At 44.0% G+C, this 26,421-nt stretch overlaps 1 pseudogene; it reads left to right on the forward strand.

The window, feature by feature from the left end:
• Positions 1-832: 832 nt before the first annotated feature.
• Positions 833-26,421, forward strand: part of LOC144133836 (DNA-directed RNA polymerase II subunit RPB7-like) — a 63,619-nt pseudogene continuing 38,030 nt past the window's right edge.

Genomic DNA, 26,421 nt, shown 5'->3' on the forward strand with positions numbered 1-26,421 from the left:
TGCTACATAAAAACCTTCGGCACACACACTTCCGCTAGCCTTCCTACCTTTAACTCGGTTTAAAACTACCGCCGACAGCACATACAATAAATAATAACAATAATTGGTTTTTAGGGAAAGGAAATGGCGCAGTATCTGTCTCATATATCGTTGGACACCTGAACCGCGCCGTAAGGGAATGAATAAGGGAGGGAGTGAAAGAAGAAAGGAAGAAAGGGGTGCCGTAGTGCAGGGCTCCGGAATAATTTCGACCACCTGGGGATCTTTAACGTGCACTGACATCGCACAGCACACGGGCGCTTTAGCGTTTTTACTCCATAAAAACGCAGCCGCCGCGGTCGGGTTCGAACTGGGGAACTCCGGATCAGTAGTCGAGCGCCCTAACCACTGAGCCACCACGGCGGGCGTCACGTACGAGCGCAAACACCAAAAAAGCACTTAGCTTCAGACGTAATCGCTGGACTTCCGAAAAAAAGCGTTCTCCTCCGACGGAGTCACGAGCGAAAAAGTCGCGGACGACAGAAGCGTCCCCTTCCGTATGAAGGTTTTGCAGTTACGGTTTCGTTTTGAACAACTTTTGCATTACAAAACTTCCACACTGTTTGCACAATGTGTTCAATAAAAATTGCCTTGGAATTATTTCAGTTTTTTGTACGTTTATCATTTTTGTCTAATTCTCTCGCAATAAAACTGTTAAAACACAAAACTTCGAAGCCACTGGCGTTTCATAAGCGGTATGCATCAATCCTGCAGCCTTTTTTTTTTGTGCAGTGCGTAGATAGCGTGCAGCATCTTTTTTTCTTTGGCGCCCTGCGCTGTTTGGCGTCTAAAGATGTTTTACCACGTGAGTATTTCAGTGGTATATGTGCAGACCTCTTGCGGAATGAAAGCTGAACATTTTAGTAAGCTTCTTTTGTGCTCATTACGCGCGGTTATTTGCCGTGATGCATCGGGAAGATCAGTGCGCACTGTCTCTCAGTGGCCTTTGTGTCCCGTGGTCGTTTCGCTTGCGTTTCGCGTGTTTCAGATCTCGCTGGAGCACGATATCCTGCTGCACCCCCGATACTTCGGGCCGCAGCTGGTCGAGACCGTGAAGCAGAAGCTGTACGCCGAGGTTGAGGGCACCTGCACGGGCAAGTGAGTATGGAGACGTGGTTTAGAAGCATCGTGAATGGGCGACGCATTTTGAGCGGGCCATGCGGTGCTTCGTTCAGAGTGGTTGTGGAGAAGACTTTACAACATTCAGTGCGTTGCTTCGCAGGCTGATGGTTTGACGTCGCCGCAGCGGACCTTAAAGACGTCCTGTGCACGACTTTTTTTATGTTTTCTGGCATGCATAATTTCTTTACTTTAGTGGCTGCATCAGATTCAGTGCTGGAAACGCACAGTACCACAGTAATGTATCCCCGTTTGGCACTCATTATTACCTAACAGGGAAAAAATTTTCAGACCTTTGTGACGAGCATGAATGCCAAAATTGCACTGAAAAAGTTTAATTGTGCAATTTTTTTCGGCTTTCTCTGTGTCCATTTCTTAGCACAACGCTGTTTTCAGTCTGTTATATTTTATATTTTTACTCATTCATGTTGTATGAGGTAAATATGTAAACAAATCAGCATATTTTAGGCACTTTAAAGCACTCAAGCTTACAATAAAAATGAAACTGGAATACACACACACACTGGAACCATAAAATGTGAAAGAATCCATTTTAACGAACACATACCTGTGTTCGTTTCGTGCACCTGTTTTAAAATGGTGCTACATTGTGTGTTCAATTTCACCCTAGTTTTGTTGCATCCACATTAGGGGACCTTATGGGTTTTATGTAAGAGTTTGTTAGCGTTTAGGTTTTCTCAACAAGTGTGTTTGCAGCCCCCAGGAAGCGTGTGGTCTAAGCATTGTTTGGTATCAAGTGGCATAGGATGTGTCTGTGTTCTATGAAATCAAACTGCACCAGTATTCACACTTCAATTTTGTGTTTCATGCAAATGTCCTGTTAGGTGTGGAGTTTTTGTAGTTCGCTAGGCAGTGCTTTGTTGTGCCAAGATTGTGAAAGCCAGTGTGTCAAAGCATGCTCTCATTTATTTTGCATTGCAATCTGGCACTAGGTATGGCTTCGTGGTTGCTGCCACAACCATCGATAACATTGGTGGCGGCCTGATACAGCCTGGCGTTGGCTTTGTCGTGTATCCTACCGGTACAAGGCCATCGCCTTCAGGCCGTTCAAGGGGGAAGAGCTTGATGCTGTAGTCACACAAGTCAATAATGTATGTTGTATGAAGAGATATGTGCCGGTTAGTTGTAACAGTTCTTCCTTTTGTTTGAGAATTCGCTGCTACGTTTTTCTGTGCTCAGTATGACCAAAATTAGTGTTTTACTGGAGATGACCACTCACAGAGCTTGACATGACCTCTCTGGAACATTGATGTGTTCATAATTGTGGATATGTGTTTTCTAGATGCAGCCTTTTTGTATTTGTGCAGTATAAATTTGTGTATTGTCGGTGCGTTTATTGTCGTGGCCACATGGCAGTTCATTGAACATGTGCTTAATAATAGTAACCTGCACTTGCATACAGCGTAAACACAGCACTAGTAATTTTTGCACCAACATTGGTGCTATTCTTGTATCGTGGAATGACATCAATATGTTTAGAAAGAAGTGGTTCAGAAAAAAATGGCTGTGGTTTAGTCCTGGTTAAACCTAGAGTGACGCGATAGCTACATCTGGCCGAGGGGAACTCGTTCAGTCGAATGGCAAGGTCAGTCTTTCGCTGCTCTGTTTCGCTGGGCATTCCTCCTTCATCTTCATCCTTCTTGACACGGCGCATGCGCACAGCTGTTGGAGCTGTTGCGCGCCTCGCCTCTGGCAGCTGCTCCGCGCCATGTGACCAACGGCCGCACCACGTGACCAACGGCGCCGCCACGGAGCTCAAGTGGTGCCGCGCTGAAGAGTGGAAGAAATAGCAAAGTGTAGCTATCGCTACAAAATGCATTGTTCAGGAGAGCGTGCAATCACAAGCCTCCCAGAAAAAATTTAACACACAATCATACGATGTGATGCGACAAATGTGTGTATTCAATATTAGTTATACATTTTTCTTTCACAGCGATCACCTTCCCTCTATGTCAGATTTGATTTCAGCATTGCTTTTTTGTTCCCATGCTGTATGGGTCTCTGGTGGGTAGTGGTGGGTAGCAGCTTGTATTTGGAAGGTGTATTTTTACCAGTGGTTGCCCCTAGGTGCACCCACTGCAGGGTTTGCCTCCGTAGGGTAGAGGCTGCACACACACACACACACACATACAGGTGAAGTAGTTACGTGGGCGGTGCAAGACTTCTGGATGTGGGTAGCGCTTCTAGAGGGCAGAGGTTGGTGATATGTGAAGGCTTGAGTTTTGGTGATGAATTTTTACCGTTAAAAGGGTGCCTCTTCCGGAAGTACACAAAGATTTTTATCAAAAGGTACTGTAGTCCTTATGCAGGGAAAGAAAGGAAGAGCTGGGCACCCAGAAGGCACACACTCACCATGGGTTTTTGCAAAAATGAAAATTTACCCAAGATTTCACCGTAAAAGTGCAGTGCATCCGTGATGTCTTCAGATTTGAAGAACCACAGTCTGTAGCAGTTCTATGATCTTGGCCTGCTGTTAAACACTGATATGCCACTGAACTCAAGTGTTGCCATGGCATAGTCCTGGCAGTCACTTTCTGGAGAGTCTATGAGTCCCAAGTCACCCTTGTTTACAGCTGCTATATGAATACAGTTGTAGGCTGACGGCAGGGTATTTAATAAAGATTTCAGATGTCCATGCAAGTGAACAGCAGGTGGTGTTGCGTGAAATGTGGTAAGGTATAGCAGTCCCATGCAGTGTGCTCGTACAGAATGCGATTGGATGCGCAGCTGTCTTTGGCTTTTTCTGGTAGGCATACATAACAAATAGCATAGCATGAGTTATTTCCTCTACACTGCCACAAGAAAACACATTGTCAGATCAAGGAATATGTTTCTTATGTAGTGAAAAAGATGGCCACCATCTTCAAGTGCCTCTGGAGAAACTAGGATGTGTTGCAAGTACAGTCGTCGACCGATTTTTCAGACTCGAAGGGACCCGAAAAATGGTCCGAATAATCGAACATTCCGAAAAATCCTTGAAGTACAAAAATTTCACTCTATTGAGATGAAATCGGCTTAAAAAAGTCCCTGATATTACCTTGCGGCAAATTTCTCTTGCTCGCAACGATTTCTGCCCGCATTTGCACCATCGTGGTTTCACTGCACACGCTAGACAGCAAGGTCACGGCGTTTAGTAAAATACTTCCCCCGCTTCTTTGACGGACCTGGCGATACCGGCGGGGTCATATTGTCCTCAACCCAAGTGTGCACCACACCGCTAGTCATCATCATCATCATCATCATCAGCCTTATTACACCCACTGCAGGGCAAAGGCCTCTCCCATGTCTCTCCAATTAACCCTATCCTTTGCCAGCTGCAGCCACCCTTTGCCTGCAAACTTCTTAATCTCATCCGCCTACCTAACCTTCTGCCGCCCCCTGCTACGCTTACTTTCTCTTGGAATCCACTCCGTTACCCTTAAGGACCAGCGGTTGTCTTGCCTTCGCATTACATGCCCTGCCCAAGCCCATTTCTTTCTCTTGATTTCGACTAGGATGTCATTAACCCGTGTTTGTTCCCTCACCCACTCTGCCCGCTTCCGATCTCTTAACGTTACACCTATCATTTTTCTTTCCATGGCTCGCTGCGTTGTCCTTAACTTAAGCTGAACTCTTTTCGTTAGCCTCCACGTTTCTGCCCCGTAGGTGAGTACCGGTAAGATTATGCTGTTGTACACTTTCCTCTTGAGGGAAATTGGTAAACTAACACTCACGATCTGCGAGAATTTGCCATATGCGCTCCACCCCATTCTTATCCTTCTAGTTATCTCCTTCTCATGATCCGGATCAGCTGTCACTACCTGCCCTAAGTAGACGTATTCCGTCACAATTTCTAGGCTCTCGCTGCCAATTGTGAACTGTTGTTCCCTTGCTAGGTTGTTGAATATTACCTTGGTTTTCTGCATGTTAGTTTTTAGACCCATCGATCTGCTCTGACTGTCCAACTCATTGATCATGATTTGCAGTTCACCTCCTGAGCTGACTCAGCAAGGCAATGTCATCAGCAAATCGCAGATTATTTAGGTATTCTCCATTTATTCTTGTTCCCAACTGTTCCCAATTCAGGCCTCGAAATACGTCCTGTAAACATGCGGTGAACAGCATTGGCGAGATCGTGTCTCCTTGCCTGACGCCCTTCCTTATTGGAATTTTATTGCTGACTTTATGGAGGACTATAGTAGCTGTGCAGTTCCTATATATATCTTCCAGTATTTTGACATAACGCTCTTCTGCCCCCTGATTACGCAATGCCTGTATGACTGCTGAGGTTTCCACTGAGTCGAATGCTTTCTCGTAATCAATGAAAGCTATATATAGAGGTTGGTTATATTCTGCGCATTTCTCTATCACCTGATTGATAGTGTGTATATGGTCTACTGTGGAATATCCTTTACGAAAGCCTGCCTCATCATTTGGTTGTTTAAAGTGTAACGTTGGCCTGACTCTATTAGCGATTACCTTAGTAAATACTTTGTAGGCAACGGATAGTAAGCTGATCGGCCTGTAATTTTTCAAGTCCTTGGCGTCTCCCTTCTTATGAATTAAGATAATGTTTGCATTCTTCCAATCTTCTGGTACAGTCGAGGTCATAAGGCATTGCGTATACAAAGTGGCTAGTTTTTCTAGCCCGATGTCCCCTCTATCCTTCAACAGATCTGCTGTTACCTGATCCTCCCCAGCGGCTTTTCCCCTTTTCATTGCTTCTAAGGCTTTCTTTACTTCATCTTTCGTTACTGGCGGGATGAGGCATTGCTGTGCACTGCTGTCTTTCTCATTAACGCTCTGATTACATTGGCTACTGTACAGGTCTGTGTAGAACTTTTCGGCTACGTTAACTATCTTATCCATATTGCTAATGACATTGCACTGCTTGTCTCTTAATGCATACATCTGTTTTTACCTATTCCTAGGTTCCTCTTCACTGTTTTTAGGCTACCTCCGTTCTTTATAGCATGCTCGATTCTCTCCATATTAAACTTCCTTATGTCGGCTACCTTGCGCTTATTTATTAACTTTGATAGCTCCGTTACTTCTATTATATAGGTAGGGTTAGATGCCCTCATGTTTTGGCGCTTCTTAATCAGATCTTTCGTCATCTGTGGTAGCTTCCCGGTCTTTTCGAACTGTCCTGCTGCCTACTTCTACTGCGCACTCCGTAATTATTGATGCCAGATTATCGTGCATTGAATGAACATCAAGGATGGCTGCATTTGGGCGAGTTGGTTTTCCATTCTGAACGTAAAAGTGCAAAAACACAAGGACACAGACTGTGTTGTCGCCTTAGTCTGTGTCCTTGTGTTTTTGCGCTTTTACGTTCAGAATGAACATCAAGATCATCTTCCTCAGTTAAAGCCGAATATCTGTTTTGCAGCGCTATCCTAAACTCCTGTGCTTTCCCTCTTACGGCTAACTCGTTAATGGTCTTCTTCACTAGCTTCTTCCGTTCCCTCTTCAAGTCTAAGCTAATTCTAGACCTTACCATTCTGTGGTCGCTACAACGCACCTTTCCGAGGACGGCCACATCCTGAATGATGCCATGTTTAGCGCATAGTATGAAGTCGATTTCATTTTTAATCTCACCAATGGGGCTCTTCCAGGTCCACTTCTTGTTTTCGCGTTTGCGGAAGAAGGTATTCATGATCTGTAAATTATTTCTATCCGCGAATTCGACTAATAACTCTCCCCTGCTATTTCTAGAGCCTATCCCATACTCACCTACCGCGTGGTCGTAAGCCTGCTTCTTGCCCCCCTTCGCATTGAAGTCGCCCATCAGTACAGTGTACTGCGATTTTACTTTATTCATTGCGGATTCTACGTCCTCATAGAAACTTTCAACGGTCTGGTCATCATGGCTGGATGTGGGTGCGTAGGCGTGCACCATTTTCAACTTCTACCTCCTATTCAGCCTAATTGCTATAGCTGCTACCCTCTCGTTAATACTGTAGAACTCCTCTACGTTGCCAGCTATATCCTTATTAATGAGGAATCCCACACCTAGTTCTCGTCTATCCTCTAACCCGCGATAGCACAGTATGTGTCCGTCCTTTAGTACTGTATACGCCTCACCTGTCCTCCTTACTTCGCTAAGCCCTATCACATCCCATTTAATTTCCGCTTGCTCCTCAAACAGCACTGCTAGGCTAGCCTCACTAGCTAAAGTTCTAGCGTTAAACGTTGCCAGGTTCAGATTCCAATGGCGGCCATTCTTAGCACCCTCCGCTGCGTCACAGGTCTGACCGCCACCGTGGTCAGTTGCTCTGCATCCGCTGGGGACTGAGGATTCACCGCTAGTCAAACACACGCAAAGACAAGGCACTTTTCGTTGAAAGCGGTTGAATCACCGGACGCGATCACAAAACGGTGAACGGATGTACCTTCGTGAAGACAGATTGGTCGATGCGATCGGGGAAACCGAAGTGACGAAACGACAAATGGCGCCGTGGTAGCTCAAAGGTTAGGGAACTCGGCTACTGATCCGGAATACCCGGGCTCGAACCTGACCATCGCCGCCGCGTTTCGATGGAGGTGGAACGCAAAGGCGCCCGTGTCCTGTACGATGTAGGTGCATGTTAAAGATCCCCAGGTGGTCGAAAGTATTTTAGAGCCCTCCACTACGGCACCTCTTCTCAAACCCTCCTTTATCCCATCCCTTAATGGGTGGTTCAGGTGTCCACCAAGATGCAAGACAGTTACTGGGCCATTTCCTTTCCCCAACAACCAATTTACAACATATGAGACAAGTGATAGCTGCCAGCGGCAACGTTGGCCAAAAGGAAGTTGGCGGCGATGACAATCTGACTGCCACCTCGAAGTGCCAGAGATCGCAGGAACCTCTACTGGCAAAAATGAGGTGCCGAAAGTATGTCAAGCCAATTCAACTGCAGAGTAAATCCACCTCCATCCAAGATGGTGCCTTTTGCACTGTCAAAAAGCCTAGTAAGATGGCCGATTTTGGCCCTCAGGCTACTGAAATTAGTACAAAAAATCTAACTTTCGGACTATCGAAGTCCGAATATCCATCGCGAATATGAATGCACTTCTATGGGGTGACGGACGGTGCCTCATCGAAGTCCGAAATATCCTACAAGTTCGAATCATTGGAGTCATTGGAACCATTGGCTTCTGTTCATACACTCAAATCTTGATAAAACGAACGTGGTTATTCCGAATTATTGGCTATATCGAACTCTTCCTAAATATTTTCACTTGATGCTTCGAATGTGGTTGGCCTCAAAGCGGATATATCGAACCCCCCAGCAACATATGGGATACGCTAGGATGGCAGGTGTCAGCCTTCACCGCACTATACAATTGACTGATGATGGTGCCACAAGCATTTGTGCTAAGATTCGCGCTTTTATCTCGTGCTGGTGTTCTGATCTTCTATTCGCCAACAACGCCATGGAAGTTAGAACGGCATGGAATGTTGGTAGCCAGGCGGTCCGCATGCGTTACGCCTCTCGCAGATGTTGACAACACCCCAGAAGCAGCGGCATGGATGGTTGTACCATTGCAGTGACCATCCTACGCTCATACCGACTGTCTCGGAAGTGATGAACACACCGATAGCTTTCGCTCTGACATACCATTATCCATGCTAATCTGTTGTCAAGCAGGGAAGCCACCCCAGCTAGCTCTTGACACGCTGGTGGTGGTGCTGTGCGGGGAAGACAACCTTACTGACATTCACTTTTTTTTGCAGTCCCTAGAATCGCCGGGAGCATCTTCAAGAGGGCTGCTAAAACATGAGAAAAGATCTCCCCGTTTCTTTAGTAAATTTGCCTGAGTTGTCGTCACTTCAATGACTAAAATGCACTGCTCTTGGGTGCATTGTTGACGATATTTAGTATTATGAATTTCGGCTATATCAAACTGTTTTACGTTTTTTTTACGTCTTCACTAAAACGAGGTTTGACTGTATTCTATTGAAAGCAAGAATGATGCACACTAATCGAGCTTGGGTAGACTTCATCGTGCTGTTGAGACATGCAAGGAGGGGACCATTTTTATCTCCAAGACGCGTCCGTTTTTTTTTGCTTCAACACGTGGCACTCCTGCTTAGCGGAAATGCCATAATGCATTGCAAGAGTCTCATGCAATGCCAGGGTGCATGCAAGTGATGGGTGCACTTCCAGGTTCCGTGGCAGTAAATTGGACTGTTTGCCTTTTTGTGTTTGCTATAACTTGTGGTTTGCAAAAAGTTGGTTGAATGTCACACTCCACTGCATGCAGCTAGCTTGCTCTGATTGCGGCGTTTATTTCCTAATGCAAAGATGGAGGGAATTAGTTCAAGGATCCTGTATACAAGCAAGGTTTAATAGGTTTTGCTTTCTGGGCTGTACCCTTTAAGGGGGGACACTGGTCTTTGGGACCAAAAAACTACCCAAAAATCAGTTCTTTTAAAAATGAGATTTTTGGAGCCTATAGCTATTATTCTGCAACTATACCAGTTTTCTCCTCCAGGAAATCGGTATTTGGACCATAATATTAAATTTAGATAACCGTATGAGCTCAATTTCTTCAAGAGCAGGCGATCTAACATCATGAAAATTTTGGACTCCTGGCTGTCTTAGTACGTCAATATCTCAACGTCTAGGACAGGCAGGTATGTCATATAGTTTGCTAAGGGAAGCTGAAGACATAATATATGTAATAATCGAAGCACAATTGTTGAATCACTCTCCAAGAATTTGTAATTTTGCAAAGTTTATCGATGCACGATATTCACACTTTGAATGCTGCTATTCAAAGTGCTGTAAAATTACTAATGAGAGTAAAATGGAAAAACTGCTTTGATTATTGCACTCTTTACTCACTATACTATGTAGCCATGGGTTAAAAATTAATTTTTATTGAGCCATTTTTTGCACCAGGTACTAATAATTGAATAATTAAAATTAATTATCTTAGGAACTAACGAATTAATTTAAATGTATTTTCAGATTTGAAATCAGTATAAAAATCTGAGCAAAGTGATACAGTTTCATTAGGATTGGACTAAAAGTAAGGAAAATAGGTCTAAGACCAGTGTCTCCTCTTAAATGAATTATGAAATAAAAAAATGTTTTTCTCTAAATAATGATAAGGACATCCTCTTTGCATTGAGCACCTCAATTTTAGATGCAGTCTCACCATTGACTATGCCTTTCCATCACCTGTGCACTGGCCTGTGCACTCTGTCACATAGAAGAAAGAGGGCATCTATTGACGACATGCCTTTAGGTGGAGTGCCCACGTTTGTATACGCTACATAAAATACTGTCAAAGTGTAGTCCACAAGGTGCAGTGCGAACAAATGAGAGCACTGTGACAATGGCAGTACTCAAGTAGCACTTTTGCTGGGCTAGTTGGTGCATAGTTCTATGTAAAAACGTTAGCGCAAAATAAGACACATTCACAAGTCTTGTCCACCTTTCTAGTGAATATGTCTTATTTTGCGCTAACGTTTGTACATAGTACAATGGCTGAAGTATGCATCAATAATTCGTATTTGGAGGTCATGGTTTGGGATCCCACCGACGGTATGCGGTTGTGTTTTCTTCTGCTTTTTTTATCAATTTTCTTCAAGTGATTTAATATTAACACTATTAATCTCCAATTAATTAATTCCACAATTTAAAAGAAAGAAAAAATCATCCATGCTTCATGGTTTCGATGAGTGTTGATTTCCGTCATGCATTTATTTCAAGCCAGTTATGTGAAATTAATGTAAAAAATTGTTTTTAAGATTGATGCCCGTGCATTTTGTTGTAGCTCATAGATGACAGCATGGCCAGTGCACATTTTTTTTAAACTTGTTTTGCACAAGAATGTGCTTTAAATTTCTTAAAGTGGGCTTACTTGTTTTCCTAATAAGTTCTTCTCACAAAAATATGGAGAAAGCAGGGAGGATGGGAATTTTCGCTATGCAGTCAGGGCATGCTCCTAGATAATATCTAACGATTTTTACATTTTTCTGCGCTAGCATTACAGCTTTCACCCTGCCGAAAAGGTGGTATCTGTTTGTCTGTCTGGTTTCTCCGCAACCTGGAAGAGCTGTGTGGCAGATGGACCACCTAGGTCATGTGACTGTGATGTCACCACAGCCTACCCACTGGACTGTGGGAACTGCCCACCGTGACAGGTGGTAGATAAATTAATGATTAGTCAAAAAGAGGTTTCTTCAAGAAGAGCAACCTGGGTCTGGGAAAAGGATGTGAAAAAAACTGCCTTTGGAGTGTTACTATGTCTAGAACTGCGACGATGATTCCTGTAGTTGCCTGGGTGAGCTACAGCGGTAGTATTGTGTATCTCGCAGGTGGGGCTCTTCGCGGAGATTGGCCCCCTGTCCTGCTTCATCTCGAGGCATGTGTGTGTCTGTTCTCAATGATTACATGGTCTTTCCACCAGAATTTATAAAAGTGCTGGATTCTTTTCAGGCTTTTGTCATAATAGTGAGCTTTTTTGTGTTTTTTGGCTGCATTCAGGAATAGAAACGAAGAAGACATGCCACTGTTTGATGTCTACATGTGTGCAGAAAGTACAAAATGCAGAGGATTATTTTGTTTCTAGTGCAGTAGACCTCAATTATATTGAACCCGGTTAGGTTGTACTACTGTTTATATCGAACAGTGAAAGCAACCTCTTGAAAATTTCGTGCAAAAGTGCAGCACTACTGTTCGTGTTTATCAAACTCTTGTTCAGCACTCTTTGGATATACTGTACAATCTCAGTGGTATGGTCCTGGTTGATGCGAATTTCGTAATGATATCAGAGCGTATTGCGTGAAATAGGCAGAGATACGGAGGTTTGCGAACAACCTCACCTGCCTCGCTGCAAACGCGTAAGCTGCGACTGCTCCCTCGAGCACGAAGTACTTGTCTGTACATCGCAGATGCCGCAGTCATCAGTCGTGCACGACCAATATAGCACCAACATTGCGAGTCAGTGGAAGCGCGCAGCCATAAGTAAACCCTGTTAGCCGAAAACACATCTGCGTAAATTCTGCATATGAATTTTGTTCATTCTGGATGACAGAACTATTTTTCTTGACCCTAATGAGATTCGTATATGGAGATTCTACTGTATGGAACTGTGCGCTGCACCCCTGCAAGTAGCACTTGTAACGGCCCTCCTGTGGCAACTTTTTGCACTCTGACTTTTGTTGGCAGTGCAGCCATGGGCAGTTGCTGGCATCACCAACCATGTGAATGCGTCGTAAAACTGCATGATGAGGGGAATGTGGGGTGTGGTTGCGAATAGCCTTCAGTCCGGTGTACTTAGTTCAACGCAACACCACTGTCATTTGAGAAAGCTGGCATTCCGTGCTCTAGTTGTCGTGGAGTGAAGTCAACTTTTACCAAAGGCCCGTGGAAGCTCTTGCATGGCCTGCTTTGCTGCTGAAGGCATTGCGGATATCAACTGTGCCCAAAATTTTACGAGGTATTGTGTTTATGGTGTGCCGGTAACACTATTAAATCTGTTATGATAGCTGATGATTGGTTCCAAAGCGCCATTCACTACAGCTTTGGTGCATACATTAGCAAGCGGCGCGCTTTATGTTCTAGTACGCTCACGAGTGGCAGGAAGCATGCCAATAGCATAGATGCATGCTTGTAGGTTAGACATAAGCTTTCCTACTGGCATGTTTTATGTATCGTGATCCCCTTGGAGGTTGATATATGTGGGATCCACTTTACGTAAATGAGGTGACTTCCAAATAATTTAGCTTCTGTGGTGGCTTATACTGATGTTACACGGGCACTTTCGATCGCAATCCAGTCGATCAAAATCGAGCTGATGCAGATCCGGCGTTGCTACATGGCGAATTCAATCGCGATCGACCGCGATCCTGCTCAACTGCATGGAGCACGATCGTGGCGTCGCTGCGAGCCTCGTTCCCAGACTATACGATATCTGACAGAAAATGTTCGAGCTAAAACAAAAGATCACTGAAATAGTTGTCATAGAAAAAACGCACAATTTTAAAACAGCATTTTTTTTTATTTGCGAGGCTTGCTTTGCAAAGCGGTGTTCATACTCTCGACACCGCCTACCCGGCTTGCCCATTTTGCCAGTGGTAAACAAACGCCAACCCGGCTCTCACGTGCGCTGGCCGCCGAGTGTTTTTGCTGCTGTTCGCCATGGAATCCCCTGCTGGTGCTTCGCGTCCTCGGAAGCTATTGTCGGAAGAGGAGACTTCCGTGCTGACTGACCTGTGGGAGGACCGCCTGGACGATTGAAGGCGCCAGAAACGCAACAGCGGCGTCTACAATGGCATTGCGGAGGCAATGGGCGCGGCTGGTTTTCAGCGGTCTGCTGTAGAGCTTCACCATAAAATGCGCAACCTGACACGCACATACCGGTAAGTGCCATGTCTCCGTTTAATAATCAAGCGATATACGTGCTTACTGTGCTTACTGCACAAAATCACTCACAGTGAACACGCAACTACATTACCCCTTTCCCGCCCATTTCGCACATCCCGCCGCTTATATAACGCACAAAGTTTCACACGTGTTTTTGGCCACACAAATGCATTTAAAAAATCTGCATTGCCTCTGGCAATAGCAGCTTGGAACGATCCTCCAAGCCACATTGTTGAAATTATTAATCTAGACACGTTTAGAGAAACGTTAAAAAAATTGATTCCGTGGTGATGCGCACACGTTTCATTTGCACCATGCGACTTGGCTGCAATTCTCTATCCTTGCAAGCAGTTTATAAATATACATGCGTTTGCAGTTCTTTACAGGAATTCGATGAGCCATGCGCGTTTCTGATCGTCCAGAGTGTTGTTCTTTTTCGTTTGCTTGATGTTGTTCGGCGTCATTCGATTCAATTTTCTGTTTCTTTTGATTCTTTGATTTGTTGTTAGCTATGTTTTTTTGCTCCTGTTTTCGCTATATGTTGTTTGTCTTACCCCCTCAAGCAATACTCCAGTTGGAGCCCGTGAGGTATGTGTATAAATACGTAAATAAATACGTCAACGCCCGCACCCTTCATTGTACAATTGCGGCTAGAAATACAAAGCATGTTTCGGTGTTCCGCAACTCCACACGCAGTACATAAAGGCTTCTGCCATTTATACTCGAGCGCACCAGACATCTGGCAGCCTATGTGTCATGTCGCCCCTAATTTTCGCTAAATCAGGCGTGAAAGCAGTTTCATCACCGATGCTTGCTCCGTATGATTATGGCCACGATTTTCGCTGTCAGTGCTGGGCCTCAGCGGTTCTGTGTACAAATAAGCACTTTCGTCTCGGCGAGTGGGTTTATTTTGCATTAAATGAACTACACTTGCACAAACAAAGGTGGAAGAAAAGAGACGTGCCGACAGGACAGTTTTGTGTAGCACGTTTGCATGGCGAGGTGTAGGATACCCCTGACCTCCGACTGTTTTTGTGTAGCGTCAATGGGTGTCACAGCAAAGCTAGCGAAAAAGCCACGTTGTTAGAGTTTGTCGAGCCCAGTTGACGTCCACCCGATAACCATATTTATTGTGTACAGACATACAGGAACAAAAATTTACGGGATGCGGGTTCACGGAAAAAATGTTCTTCGTGCATAGTGCACACAATTCGAGGGGACACACCTTCTCCATCCTACCAAACGAATGCAAGCTCATTAGCTAGCGAGACAACGCAGAATTCGACTCTTATCCGCGAATCTGCATTATGAAACTTTTTTCCCAGTTTTTAACAAGAGCTAATGTCGGGCTAGTTGGTGCTCATCTACAGAGGCCCAGTTTTAATGTGTTAAAACCACAACACAAACCCTTGTCGTATGTGCTCTCTGTAGTGTTGTGGTTTTAGCATGGTTTTTCCCAGCTGTAGGCATGAAAGCCTGGTCTCATTGTGCCGGCCTCAGCTTTCAAACACTCCTTTTGCAGCTGTTTTCTGTAGTGCGGTATGTGTCATACAAAACGTTCAATTTGTGCAGGCACTTTCTCAAGACCGGAAAGACGACCGGTTCCGGTGCCATCAGCTGGCCGCATTTTGAGCGTCTTCATTCTTTTCTTGGGTCTTTACCGGTAAATGATCCTACGCTGGCCCATGAGTGCAGCTGTGGTGGCCAAAGTTCTGTAGAACATGTGAGTAGCTTGCATTTCGTTGTACAGACATCTAGCAAAGGATGGAACAATGATTTTGTTGTCTCATGTCGTCCTGCTGTATAAAAATTCATTTTGCATTGGCCGTCATATCCTACAACACGTGAAGGATATTCTCTGTATAAACTGAAGTACATTTCGTGGTTAACCACGCCTCTAAAATCCAGTGAAATAAATTGCCTCGTACAAGCTATAATCACCTGCATAACTCAAAAAGCTACTTTTTATTTGTGCAGCTCATTGAACAAATGGTGCATGGCAGGAATACTACCAGCAGCCGCACTGCCACGCCTGCAAGTTATGCCTTTGAAGCCTCAACGGAAATCAGCAGGCCGCAGAACCTCGACAGCAGCACTTCGGAGGGGAATGAAAAAACTCCGCCGCCACAACAACCGTATCCTCAGCAGCAGCAACCATTGCGCAAGAGGAAGCGTGTCACATGTACGAAAGAATTCCAGCAAGCTCTGCTCACAGAGCATAGGCTGCTGAGAGAGAGCGTGGAGGCTTCTCACTCTACAGAGGTGGTATTGTGAGAGCGGCAGTACAAGCTGCAGAAGAAGATGGTCAATGTCATGAACAAATTCTTTGAAACCCCCTAAATAACTTATTTGAGCCATTACATCCGTGGTGCGATTTTACCAGTGTGTATGGATTCAGTCCTACACTGATACAGGCTAAACTGTATGTTACAAGAACACCACACCTAAAAGAAAGTACATAATTGACACATATGTTTCTACGATGAGAGAGAGGACACAAAGCTTTAATTCAGAATTGCAGTCACATAGAACGAGTGGAAAAGAACATACTACTACAGAGCACATCAGAACTTTCAGAACTTAATGTTATGTTGTGTAGCCTTGAAATATTAAGAGAACCAAGAACATTGAAAACAGTTAACTACACTGAATGTCAGAGCCTACTCGAAGTGTTACTCTGAACAAATAGCATCCTTAATATGACATGCGTCCAGTATTACAAAAGCCCAACAACAAAGCCGTGGCCCTGTAATGTGCTGGTTTCTGGGTTGCTTTGGGATTTATTTATTTATTTATTTATTTATTTATTTATTTATTTATTTATTTATTTATTTATTTATTTATTTATTTATTTATTTATTTATTTATTTATTTACCCTAAAGACCCAGAAGAGGGCATTACATGGGGGGGGGGATGATGAAAAGAAACCACACATAACAAATCAACTCATAACAAATGATTGTAAATATACAGAGGGCAGAGTTTGGGTAACATTTGGTTAAGTGCAGTATAACATATTGAAACCACAAAATTCAACACGTTCAAACAAGTGATTAATAATTAGGGCAAAATAAGTAAATAAATATACAATGGCACATAAAAGAGGCTCCGGAGCTGTTCAGCACACAAGAAATGGCAAAGCAAAAAAGGACCGCCAAAAAGTCACGGAGACGGTAAATCATTCAGCACTCTATGACGCATTTTCCGTGTTCAGAAATGTTACTAAAGTTGTTTGAAAAGATGATAATTCAGTATGGCCGACAAGGCGGGGTGGCAATGAGTTCCAGTCATTTATTGACAAAACCAGCGGTGACTTCTGATATTTTAGTGTGCGAGCGAAAATCGGACGTACCTTATGCGCATGATCCAGGCGAGCTGAACTATGAGGTGCAGGAAAGATATGATTTCGGGAGAATGGCGTTTCGCTATAGTATAAGGTGTGAAATAATGACAACCGGGCGAACTTTCTACGTGTAGCAAGAGGTTGAAGATTCATGGCTTGCTTCATTGCTGATACGCTTTGATGACGTGAGTAGGATGACAGTATGATTCTGACGGCTTTATTTTGTACTGCTTCTAGAGCATTTGTAAGAATCGCGTGGGAGGGGTTCCATATAACAGAAGCGTATTCAACAGATGATCTGATAAGCGTTGTATAAGCGCTGTGCCGTGTTTCAGCGTTCGCAAGGGGTAAACGGCGTTTCAAGAGACCAATTTTTTTAAACGCTTTATTAGTTATGTATTCAATGTGAGCATCCCAGGTTAAGTTCTGACTGAAAACACTCCCAGATATTTTATACACGACAAGGAGTCAATTCCACTATTATTTAACCGGTAATTATTCTGTGATGTTTCTGCTACGCTAGAGAATCTTACATGCTTAGTTTTACTGACATTAATATCCAACTGCCACGTTGAACACTATTCAGTTAGTTCTGTTAGATCTGATTGGAGAGCTAGTGCATCAGTCGGGGTGGTTATCTGCCTGTATATTACGCAGTCGTCTGCGAAAAGCCGTATTGATGAAGTAATATTAGAGGCTATGTCGTTTATATAAATTAGAAAAAGTTATGGCCCTAATACTGAGCCCTGTGGGACACCGGATAATACGCGAGTGGGTTTAGAAATGAGGTTCTCAATTTTGACCGACTGGTAACGATCGGTTACCTCAATCCATGTAGTTGTTTTGTCGTCGAGCTGTAAATTTCGGGTCTTTAGCAGTAAGCGTTTGTGGGCAACACGGTCAAAAGCTTTTGTAAAGTCAATGAAAATGGCGTCTGTGAGATGAGACATGTGTGGGGATTGATGAAGGTCAGTCACAAGCTCAAAGAGTTGCGACTGGCATGATCGGTTTTGCCGGAATCCGTGCTGGTTCTCGAGAAGTAAGTTATTTAGGTTCAGATGGTTCATGATGTGGGAAAAGAAGATATGCTCTAGTAGTTTGCAGCAGATACAAGTAAGTTAGATATGCCTGAAGTTGTTTGGATCGGTGTTACTTCCTGATTTGTGTACGGGAATGATGTGTGCTTGTTTCCAGTCGTCCGGGAGCTCTCCTGTATCCAGAGATTGTTGAAATATCAGCGCGAGCAAACCAGATGATTCGTGACATGTTAGTTTCAGAATCTTTGTACTGATCCCATCGGGTCCTGGGGCCTTTTTTAGTTCTAGCTTGTCGATTGCGCGGGCGACGCCATTTGTTGTGATAGTAATAGGTGCAAATTGAAACCGTATGTATGTTGGAGAAATGGGCGGTAAATTATCAGTGGGGAGTTCATTTGTGAACACGTTACTAAAAGATTTGTTGAAGATTTCGGCGCACTCGTGTAACGGTAAGGGCGAGCCCTCTCCTGTAGTTAGTGCTGGTAAAATGTTGCTGCTTTTAGGATTTACAGTGCGCCTAAACTTTTTGGGATCACTTTTTAATAGTTTCGGAAGTGTGTCGTTATAGTATTTTTGTTTCTCTTCTTCGAGTTTTCTTTCAGTAAGCGCAGCAATTTCCTTATATTTAATCCAGTCGAGTGGTGCATTGGTTCTTGAAGCTCTTCTGTATACCCTCTTTTTTCTGTTTAAGCACCTTTTGCATTCGTTAGTGAACCAGGGATCATTTATTCAGTTTGAGATTGTGAATTTGGGAATGCATATCTTCTCAAGTTCTTTTAATTTATCACGAAATAAGCACCAGTTTTCATTCGTAGTACGTTTAGTGAAGTCGTGGCGAAAATCAGCTGCAAAGCTTGTTAGAATGCTATTCATTTTAGGTATATCTGCACGTGCGTAATCCAGTATCTCTTTGCTGATCCTTGCGTTATCAGGGCGAGGCAAGCTGAAGCGGCAATGAATAATCTTGTTGTCGCTGATTTCCTCCAGCACAAAAGCAGACGCATGGTCAGGATGGTTGGTGAAAACTAGATCTAAGGTATTATCGCCGCGTGTGGGTTCACGAACCAGCTGAGTTAGTTGATAAAGTTGCAACAGATTGAGAAAGCAAATACATTCGGCTCGGCTTTTATGATGGCTGACAGAATAATCCAACCACTTGATAGAAGGATAGTTGAAATCTCCGCACAGGACAAGAATTGATTTGGGATGTTTAAGTGTTATCTGCTCAAAGGCTTCATTCAGGGAATCAGTAAAATCAGTAGCAGAGTCAGGAGGTCTGTAAAGAACTCCTAAGATAATTTCTCTAGTTCCAACATGTGCCGAGACCCAAATCATTTCCAGTCCTGTGTCAATAGGTACAACGGTCGGGCGGAATTCCTTTTTTATTGTTATGATTACTCCTCCCCCTCGAGAGCTGATCCGATCTTTACGAAAAATTTTATACGAAGGCGGAAATGACAATTCAGAGTCGGGGATGTCGTCCGAAAGCCAGGTTTTAGTGCCGACAATGACATCCGCGGAACATGTGTAGATGCATGAATTGAGAACATGAAGTTTCGGTAGTATACTGCGGAAGTTTGCCAAGAGAACCGAAACGTTATTGGTGTCCATGTGTTTCCTATAGCCGGGCGGGGGAAGTCAGTCTGAAATTTTGTTTGGTTGTTCTTCGAGCAATGAGACAACAGCAATGAGAAAACGAGCAATGAGACAACAGATAGACGTACTGCGTGAGCATACAACAAACCAAGAAGTTAAATGTTTCCTCTGAAGATTGCATATAGTGAGAGTAAGCTCAAAAAAAAAGTGTATCTCTGATGAACAGTTAACTCCACGTTGTAACACCAAAAATTCCGGAGCCCTTCAAAGCGGCGTCCCTCACAGTCTGGTTCGCTTTGGGACGTTGAAGCCCCATGAACCGTAAACCATCCTTAAGAGGTGGCTGCAAACTAGAAGGCAACTGGACCCAAACAACATTTCAACAGTGATTTCTTGCCATCTCTGCATTGGACATGCACACTATAGACAGCTTCCTAGTGGTGAGCCGCATGTTATGCGGAAACATTGTCACAATAAAATATATTCATCTTCGTGCATTAAACTGTGCAAAAATTTCAGAAAACATTAACATAGATTTTTTTCGATCTCCCTTGCTATACGAGCAAAATCACATCTAGATTGTTCATGTGTTTTTATGGCATTTTAAGCAGTCAAGTTCCTTTCAAGCTAAAAATACAATATGCAAGAAACTGAAACATTGTATGTGGTGCACAATAGTCTTGTGTTCTAATGTGCAATAATACGGCATGTATTAAGTACACAGTAATACATAATGGAGCCTGCAGTACTTGTGGATGATGCTAATGAACTCTGTCCTTTGCTGATTAAGTGCAGGCCTCTCGTGAGCCACAGATGTCAAGCAGTAATTTAAGGCAATCCATACACTTTCAAATTTGTGCCAACGGCAGTAACACTGGGCAGCCCAGCTAAATGTAACCAAGTTTTTAGAATGCGGGGCGTCCTAGGCAAGCGAGGCCAATGGAGTGCTTTAGAGGGTTGGCTGGACTAGTCTGCACAGTTAGTATTCTAGCGAAGACAAACAGCTAACTTTTTAAATGTTAGCTTCAAGAAAAAATTTAAGCGAAAGTTGTAGACGTCTACAACACCTTGAAAAAAAGCTGCTTGAAATGTTTGCAACATTGTACCATTTTCATAGTTTTTTTTTTGCCTGCCCTAAAAGAAATTGCATGAAATTCAAAGTCTACACTTTACATTCGTGCTGCTTCAGCGCCACAAGGCATACTCTAAGAGAAGAAATCCACATATCTGGGGAATGCTGTTCCTGACAGAGTTTCGCGTTGTAATTGAACATGGGGTACATGCCGGCAGCCGATGCACGGGAAGATTGCACATCTCTGAAAGGGTGAGAGTAAGGAAAGAAAATGCGAGGCTACCTGGATAGTGCGTAAAAGAGATTAGGGAAGGTGTCAAGGCATAGACCTTTAAAGATAGACACGTATGTACACACACAGCGTAGTGTATTCATATGAGGAGCCCTGCATCAGTGCGGCTCGGGCAGAAGTGGTGCATAACAACCTAATCGATGAGGCATGTGTCTCCTGTTTTGCACAAAAATCTACCGTAGCTGGGTGAGATCATGATGTAAAAAAAGCTATGTGTCTGGCATGCACCTTAAATAGTGCAGAAGCGTCTCTTACTACGGCTAAAAACAGTTATAGAGACGCACTCTTGGCAACGTGTCCATAGATGCCGGCACACATCCCACGCTCAATACAAATGCACATTCCAGCCGGGAAGCACTTTGCGGAGATAGCAAATGTTGTACTCTGATACCACAGTAAGAAAGCAGTTACTTGTTTACAGGTATGCAGTTTTGTGATGTTGAAGCTTGCATCACACTGAATAAATTACATCTGTGATGACGCAGGAATCCTTTATGGTGTATCCGAGATCCATGTTGACTCTCATCAGCAGCATAGTGCTGGCAGGTTGAGCATGAAGCAGGTGCATGCAAATGGTCATGTTGTTCGAACAAAACAAGAAACGTGGGGTCCGTTTACCAGCCAAACTCCACATGTATGGCCGCAGACGACAACAATGGGTTAAATTTTGACAACAAGATGGTCAGGCTCCACAGGAAAGTTATGAACATGAGCATGCCAGCATGGAAGCGATTTCTCAAGGCAGATGGATTGCCTCATAGCAATTTGCACCCACACTTGCATTGCTGGTGGTTAATGGTCATCGATGAAGCTTACTGCGATACGACTGCTTTCACCCACACGGCATCTAGGTCAGTTTCATCTGCAAGACGTATGCAACATCAGGGTTTAACGTTGCAAAGTTCTTACATGAGTACAAGCTGGGCTGTGTTTATTGAGGGGTAACAGGGCGTATCGGAGACCATGTTCATGGTGCAATTACACAGGAAGCAATGTCGAATTTCCCGGGGCTCTATCTGTCTGTCTGCATTCTCTTGTGGAGTTCATGCGCAAAGGGGCATTCTCTAAAACCACACGTCTGAGATCTATGTGGCTGCTACCATCATCGTTGTACATGAAGGCATTGAGCGTGCTCATTAGGAGCAGGTGGGCGAAAGCAGTCACTTTTTCTTAATGGAACAATAAGCTTGAGCTCTGTTTACCAGTTTAAGTATGGCAGATGCCTTTCTGCAACAACACTGTTTTAACGCTTTACAAATAAAGTTCTCCAAAGCATTTTTGCAGGTGCTCACCAGCTATGTTCGATAACTTAGAGTAATGTGAAAAAAAAAACAAAATAAAATTCCGTGAAAATATAGGAGAACAAAGAATGGAAAACACAGCACCAGGCACTGCAAATGTGCTCAGTATCCTGCAGTCATGTGGTGGGAATAAACTGTAAACAATAAGCACAATAGAGAAATGGCAAACAAGGCACCACACACTGCACACATCATGTTCAATAACCTGCAGTCATGTAATGGAAATAAAAAACAAAGTCTTAAGTGCACTGGAAACATAGCACACCTGCTGCGGTGACTAGGTGGTCATGGGGCTCGGCTACTGAGTGAGAGGGCCCAGGTGTACCTGTTGACTGCAGCGGCTGTGTTTCTAAGTAGGCAAAATGCGAAATGCACAGATGAGCTGTGCAATGTCACTGCACAATAGAGAAGCCCATGAATCGAAATTAATCCAGAGCCCTCCAGTATGGTGTCCTTAATAGCCCATGCGTGGGTTCAGCATGTTGCACCCCACAATTTACAATTTATGAACACAGCACAACACTGCACAACAGAATATATAACGTATTGCACAACACGCAATGCATTGTGGTTGCAGTGTCCGTGACGTCCTCTGGCTGCTCATACAGCGCGTTGGTCATTCTGACGGAGAAGACCCACTGTGGCATGACAGGCTCGTTAAACTCCTCACAAATATTGTTCAGCACACAGCAGGCGCGAATCACATCAGCAGCATTGTCCAGGTCACATTCCATTAGCTTCATGCAGTATCAAAATCGAACCTTCATCCTCCCAAAGGCATTTTCTACCACTCTTCTCGCTTTTGAGAGCCGGTAATTAAATTCCTTCATCTCATCATCCAGGTGGGCCCTGTGGCTAAATGGCTTGATTAGATGTGATGCCAGGGCGAAAGCCTGGTCACAAAGTATGAGTGGCCCGACTGGTGTCCCACTGATTTTTGCTACAGGCGACTGAAATTCCGGGCTTTCGACAAACTCTGCCAGGTTGGACTGCTCATATACGTATGCATCATGGCAGCGGCCGGGTGTGCCAACCCTGACAAAGTGGAACTTGTACTTGTGGTCAACAAGGGCTAGCAGTATGATGCTATGCCTGCAAAGTAACAACAATAACATAAGTCAGTCACAGTTCAGCTGTAATAATATTTGTAATGCCCCATTTCTGCCAACAGCAAATATTGCACTGTGTGCAGTGACCAAAGCTGTCTCAAGGTGGCTTCCTGGCTCAGAAAACATGCCTAAAGACAATTCTTCTGTTTTGCAAGAACACTGCTGTGCAATCTTGAAATATACAGTATACAGTAGGGGCGAAAACTGCTGATGCGCTAATATCATCAGCAGTATAAATCAACATTGAATTACACTATTTCACGCGTGCAAAACCATTTAAGCAGTGATAAAGTTACTGCAAAGGCTAAACAGACAGTAACTAATAATCACATGTTCACTGCAAACGGCGTGTCAGTGTCGGCCCGCCAAGAAAAGAAATAAAAATGATTTAAGCTGGGAAACCTTACCATCCTTTGTTGTTATAATAGTCTGTTGCCTTCTCCTTCGGCGGCGAGACTGGAAAATGACAGCTGTCCAACGCCCCAACTGCCTGTGGAAAGTCCAGCACGGCGCTGCACTCCTTGATGTGGTCAGTGAACCGCTTTCCGCTTGGCATTGTGAGCCACTTGGGCTCAAGGTCAGCAATTACTGCCATACAGAATTCTCTGTATATGGTGTTTACTGTTGACCGGCCGACTCCAAAGAGGCTCGCGATCGATCTGTCTTCCGCCTTGAGCACAGTTTGTATAAGCTTATGGCGACCCTCTTTTTATGGACGGAAATCGCCGGCCTCATGACGGTATCCTCGCGAAGCAGCAAGGGCCGGCACGCTTCCACTATAAAGCGAAAAGTAGCTGGAGAGACGCGGAACTATTGCTTGAAAAAGTTCTCGCCGAGGTGAGGCAAGGTGTCCTCAAACCACCTCTCTTTCCGGATGAAAATCCAGCGCTCGCGGTGTACAGCACTGCTACAACTTGCGGCAGCAGCGGCAGTTGCAATACCACTTGTGAGGAGGAGGCGTCTTTTCAAGCTTTCACTCCTTGTCCTGGCCACTTTGATTTCTGCATCCAAGCTTGCAGACGCGGACATCATGACGGCTATTTCGCGCTTTTTTTCGGCACTCATCGCTCTTGGCGAAACGACACAACGATCGAAGAAATGAGGCACGAGAAACGAGCACGGATGGCACAGGATCGAGGACCGATCGAAGAAAGAGTCCGCGACTGGACGTGGATAAGGCTATTTATTTCCGGCTATCGCAGATGCCAGGGCATCAGTGCAATGTGAAACCATGGTTGCCGCAGAACGTTATTAAGCTGCTTTTTATGCTCACGAGATGAAATTTTCAGGAGAAAGTTTTAATAACTATTGTTAGTTTTAATTTACTACAAACCGATCGCAATGATGATAGTACGCGCAGCGCCATCTGGTATGCGGCGACTAGTTGATCGGAATCGAGTGGATACGTGTGGCAGCTGTCAATCTCGATCGCGCTTCAAACGTCAACCGCGATCGAGACCGTTCGCGCTTCGAAGTGCCCGTGTGACAGGCGTATTAATCACTATCGTCACTTATTTACCCTTAAAATCCCTTAGTTTACGGCTATGGAATTTGGCTGCTGGGAGCAAAGCTGCAGTTATTGAATCCCAAGTGTGGTTGCTGCACTTTGATGCAGACGAAATGCAAAATTCACCTTTGTGCTGTGCATTGTGAGTGTACATTGAAGTACCCCACTTGGTTGAAAATGTCTCAAGTCCTCCACTGCGGTGTTACTTACAGCCCCTGTGCAGCTGTGGCATGTTGCATCCCGCATATTTCATGGCCATGTGGTGCTGTTTACATAATTTTTTGTATTCAGAAGAAGGCAGCTTTTTGCAGCTGTGCTTTTCTGTTTGCATAGAAGAAAACTGCACTGTTTAACGATTATGCACTGAAAGATTTGTTGGCCAGGTTAAAAGTGTTTGGGGGCTGTTGCAGGCTGCTTGAACAGGATCATAGCAATACATATCATAAAAAGACCACTCATGTTATTCATGTGCATTTCATTCATCTGTGACCGAGACCATTCTTAGCAACGTTTTGGGTAACTGTAAGGAACTTTGATTGACAAAATGAATGAATAACACATTTTTTGTGAACAGCCAGGGACGAAGGGTGGCTCCGTTATTCCACAAAGCCATTTGATAGAAAAAAAAACGTTTTCTTGTCAGTTTCATCCCACACAGTGTGAGTCTCGAAATGAAGTTTAGTTTTGTGGAATGTTTGCCTTTCTATACAAAAATGTATGGCAGCCTTTCAACTTCTTGCTGCTCCTCCTGCTGGTCTGCCTGAAAGAAGAGTCCAAAATGGTAGGTATGTCGGTATGGGAATTTTAATGCTGATCCTCCAATACCAACTGCAGAATTACATATCATGGAAGGATGCAGTTACATTGCTGCTGTAAGGAAGAAAGAAAAGTAGGAAGGAGACATTACTTTTGCAGTCTGGTAACTTTGGCGGCTAAATAGGACCTTGCACTGTGGTGATGTCCTCATCTCTTATGCCCATTGAGTATGTGTACTCAACAAAGTAAGGACACTTCATGCCCCTTTGAAATTTATACGAAATAGTGTATCATTGATAGAAAGCTATTTGAAAACTCACTTTATCATGGCAGTTCATTACCACCAGCTATTTACCTTTTGGCTAGAGGGCAGCCTAGAATTGTGGGACACGATCGATTATATCATTTCAGTCCATCGTGGATGCATTAGTGTCTTGGCAGCATCCCAGGGCACGTCATATAGTTGTGATTTCAGGCTTGTACTGGGACCTTTTTGGGGCAGTGCAGCAGTGTGCTCACATTTCTTTTTTTTAATTTAAATACGAATTGTGGGTTACATATTTCAGAACAGCTCTTTTCTTGGCTGGATTCATTAAAAATTTGCTGCCGCTGCTTTCTTAGCCCTCTACAACATTCGGAATAGGGCTGGCCGTCTATCTGCAACCGTAGTAAGTTTGCACAGCCAAGTTGCAGTCCGGAAGTGGCAGGCAATGTTTTCAATAGGGGAGGAAAAAGAGAAATTTAACTTTATTGCACACAGTTGGCCTGAAGTCCGCTACCCGTCTGGATAATCCGGTGCTATGTAGGCTGCAAGAGGAAATCCATTTTTTATAGTGAAACATAAAGCACGAAGTGATTATCGACTGCTATGAGATGGTAGT

Source organism: Amblyomma americanum, chromosome 5 (genome assembly GCF_052857255.1).
Source record: "Amblyomma americanum isolate KBUSLIRL-KWMA chromosome 5, ASM5285725v1, whole genome shotgun sequence".
Classification (NCBI taxonomy): domain Eukaryota; kingdom Metazoa; phylum Arthropoda; class Arachnida; order Ixodida; family Ixodidae; genus Amblyomma; species Amblyomma americanum.